Genomic DNA, 4,650 nt, shown 5'->3' with positions numbered 1-4,650 from the left:
CTTTGTTTCTTCACGCGTGCCACCTGGGCGTAGTCGGGCCTTCATCGGATACTACCTATTGTTTATAGCACAATATTTTTTCTACTCGATCCACTCTACCCCCAAAACTTTCAGGTCGTCCTATTATCCTGACTGCATCATTATGATCACTAGTTGGGAATAAACATTATTGCTATTTCTAAGGTGCGTTATGCACCCAAAATAGTCTCTTTGATGATACGCAATGGACAAAAGTGGTCTTTGGCTTCACATACCATTAAACACACACAACCTTGCGTTGAACCTCTGCTTAACATGGTAGATTGCACATGCTTCGCACGCTCTGAACATCTTCATTACATCCGCATTGCCTCAGTGGTAGCTTTCGTTTCATTTACCTCTTCCACGAGCTATTGTTTCCAACGGCTGATTTTTGGCTGCTTTTTCAAACTGACCGGGCTGTTTTTTACAAGTCTGGCGCCTCCCGGTGGGATATAAATAGCCCGTAACTGGGTTTTGTTATTGAGACACAAGCCACAGTTATGACCGTTTCGTGGATTGCCCTGATGCAGATTTGATAGCACGCACGAGGTTCGGAAACTTCGTGTGGTGTCCGAATACTCCTTCCAGGGAGGATCTCCCTGTGATTTTTCACTATGGTTCGTCCATTTACCCTCATCGCCTCTAGTAGCTCTGGTGCATTCCTCATCAACGGTGGTTCTGAGACTGGCCCTCAAATGATGGAATCCATAAAAACGGCACTGTTGTCGTCTGCTTGTATTTGCAGTGTTAAACTTGTCTGACAACGCAATGAATATTGTTGGAAAAGTGACCTTTCATCCGGTAAAATATAAACTGAATGGCTTGAAGATACTCTGCGTAGCCGGTGACTTACGTCGACGTGCAAAACTGTTGCCACGTTCGTCTAAGTTGTATGTGCACTGCACTAGGTCCAGTTGGTCAGTCAAACATATCACACGCGACTCTCTCTGCTGCTCCTAGGCGTAAGCAAATGGATTCATAGGATAAATGAGTTAAAAGTGGTAAACTTCTACCCATTTATTAATTGCATTTAAAGTTGCAACCTACAGGTTTTTCGCCATGCGGCGATTGCCGAGGGAAACTGACGGCAGTGCTTCGGGGACTGGCGACCCTCTCTCCTAAGTTCACACTACCTACCAAATTGTGGTGATCCCCACGAATTAAACAAGTCTCTGTTTATCCATCAGTTTTCATGTGTCTGTTGTCTCTTATTGCACCACCCATCTGCACAACAGAATCTCTCTGTAACGGAGCTAGGGACTATCCCAGGCCCCTGTCAAACGCATTTCGCAACTGCCCATACCATTGAAGCTTACGGAGCAGTCGATCTTGCCAATCAATGTCGACTTACTTTAAAACGAACTATGGGCATAGTGTTAACGCGCAACTTATCAATTCGTTCCCGTGTTCGGTAAATCAGCAACGTGATGTCGGAGCTCGTTTCAAGCTGCAAACGAACCGGGATGTTGCTGATACAAAACCTGACAAACTTCCTTGAGGAAGCCAATTACACTTTAAATTTCACTGAGTTGGATCACGTTTTTTGAACTGCGNCCACCTGGGCGTAGTCGGGCCTTCATCGGATACTACCTATTGTTTATAGCACAATATTTTTTCTACTCGATCCACTCTACCCCCAAAACTTTCAGGTCGTCCTATTATCCTGACTGCATCATTATGATCACTAGTTGGGAATAAACATTATTGCTATTTCTAAGGTGCGTTATGCACCCAAAATATAGTCTTTGATGATGCGCAATGGACAAAAGTGGTCTTTGGCGTCACATACCATTAAACACACATAACCTTGCGTTGCACCTCTGCTTAACATGGTAGATTGCACACGCTTCGTACGCTCTGAACATCTTCATTACATCCGCATTGCCTAAGTGGTAGCTTTCATTTCATTTACCTCTTCCACGAGCTATCTTTTCCAACGGCTGTTTTTCGGCTGCCTGTTCAAACTGATCGGGCTGTTTTTTACAAGTCTGGCGCCTCCCGGTGGGATATAAGTAGCCCGTACCTGGGTTTTGTTATTGAGACACAAGCCACAGTTATGACCGTTTCGTGGATTGCCCTGATGCAGATTTGATAGCACGCACGATGTTCGGAAACTTCGTGTGGTGTTCGAATACTCCTTCCAGGGAGGATCGCCCTGTGATTTTTCACTATGGTTCGTCCATTTACCCGCATCGCCTCTAGTAGCTCTGGTGCATTCCTCATCAACGGTTGTTCTGAGACCGGCCCTCAAATGAGGGAATCCATAAAAGCGGCACCGTTGTGTTCTGCTTGTATTTGCAACGTTGAACTTGTCTGACAACGCAATGAATATTGTTGGAAAAGTGNATTTATTCCAGAGTCTGGGCCAAACGTGAACCCGCGTTTTCGCTATAATTCAGCGACTCTAGGAACCGCTTAGTGTGTGCTTCGGCTCGCACTAACCTACGTCATTCCTTATTCCTGATTTACTGCGCTTGCATCTGGAACAGTTTCCCAGAACAGCTTCAAAATGGCACACACCATTACACCTTTCACGTCCTGTAAAGAACTTGCTTGTTCATGAAGCTGCTGCCAGGCTACTTAATACCTAACTACCCCAATCTTATCCACGAACCGGGTTCAACAGACGTTTGAGTTAAACGACAATACAGTCGGTGGGTTAAAAAGATATCCTCACTAAATCTTCCTATCTCCTTGACTTGCTTTAAGTAGCGTCTGATTGTTGAACGCTTGCTTGATACGATTGTGCTTCGTTGTTGGCCTGGCTTTTTCCCCAAACCGGTTACGCCCCGTGCTGGCCAGGTCACCGCTCTGGATTGATCTGTCATCCATGTTTAATGGCTGGTGCTTTGTTTTGCCTAGGTCTATCCAACATAAGCCAAACCGAAGAGATTTTCCCCGCCATCTGCAAATCATAATGACACGTTCTTGTCTCAGCTTGAAATGCGCCCAAAAACAAAATGTCCTGGTAGCTTTGTTTCTTCACGCGTGCCACCTGGGCGTAGTCGGGCCTTCATCGGATACTACCTATTGTTTATAGCACAATATTTTTTCTACTCGATCCACTCTACCCCCAAAACTTTCAGGTCGTCCTATTATCCTGACTGCATCATTATGATCACTAGTTGGGAATAAACATTATTGCTATTTCTAAGGTGCGTTATGCACCCAAAATATAGTCTTTGATGATGCGCAATGGACAAAAGTGGTCTTTGGCGTCACATACCATTAAACACACATAACCTTGCGTTGCACCTCTGCTTAACATGGTAGATTGCACACGCTTCGTACGCTCTGAACATCTTCATTACATCCGCATTGCCTAAGTGGTAGCTTTCATTTCATTTACCTCTTCCACGAGCTATCTTTTCCAACGGCTGTTTTTCGGCTGCCTGTTCAAACTGATCGGGCTGTTTTTTACAAGTCTGGCGCCTCCCGGTGGGATATAAGTAGCCCGTACCTGGGTTTTGTTATTGAGACACAAGCCACAGTTATGACCGTTTCGTGGATTGCCCTGATGCAGATTTGATAGCACGCACGATGTTCGGAAACTTCGTGTGGTGTTCGAATACTCCTTCCAGGGAGGATCGCCCTGTGATTTTTCACTATGGTTCGTCCATTTACCCGCATCGCCTCTAGTAGCTCTGGTGCATTCCTCATCAACGGTTGTTCTGAGACCGGCCCTCAAATGAGGGAATCCATAAAAGCGGCACCGTTGTGTTCTGCTTGTATTTGCAACGTTGAACTTGTCTGACAACGCAATGAATATTGTTGGAAAAGTGAGCTTTCATCCGGTAAAATATAAACTGAATGGCTTGAAGATACTCTGCGTAGCCGATGACTTACGTCGACGTGCAAAAGTATTGCCACGTTCGTCTAAGTTGTATGTGCACTGCACAAGGTCCAGTTGGTCAGTCAAACATATCACACGCGATTTTCTCCTCTGCTCCTGGGTGTGGGCAAATGGATTCATAGGATAAATGAGTTAAAAGTGGTAAACTTCTACCCATTTATTATTTGCATTTAAAGTTGGAACCTACAGGTTTTTCGCCATGCGGCAATTGCCGAGTGAAGCTGACGGCAGTGCTTCGGGGACTGGCGACCCTCTCTCCTAAGTTCATACTACCTACCAAATTGTGGTGATCCCCACAAATTAAACAAGCCTCTGTTTATCCATCAGTTTTCATGTGTCTGTTTTCTCTTATTGCACCACCCATCTGCACAACAGAATCTCTCTGTAACGGAGCTAGGGACTATCCCAGGCCCCTGTCAAACGCATTTCGCAACTGCCCATACCATTGAAGCTTACGGAGCAGTCGATCTTGCCAATCAATGTCGACTTACTTTAAAACGAACTATGGGCATAGTGTTAACACGCAACTTATCAATTCGTTCCCGTGTTCGGTAAATCAGCAACGTGATGTCGGAGCTCGTTTCAAGCTGCAAACGAACCGGGATGTTGCTGATACAAAACCTGACAAACTTCCTTGAGGAAACCAATTACACTTTAAATTTCACAGATGCTGAGTTGGATCACGTTTTTTGAACTGCGCGGTATTATGCTGGTGGCTGCAGGATCTGAGATAGACATAAATCTTCTTTGTGGCGACGACAATTGCACCTGAACTA

Source organism: Opisthorchis viverrini (genome assembly GCF_000715545.1).
Source record: "Opisthorchis viverrini unplaced genomic scaffold opera_v5_13, whole genome shotgun sequence".
Taxonomy (NCBI): domain Eukaryota; kingdom Metazoa; phylum Platyhelminthes; class Trematoda; order Opisthorchiida; family Opisthorchiidae; genus Opisthorchis; species Opisthorchis viverrini.
Note: the sequence above shows the minus strand (reverse complement) of the source record.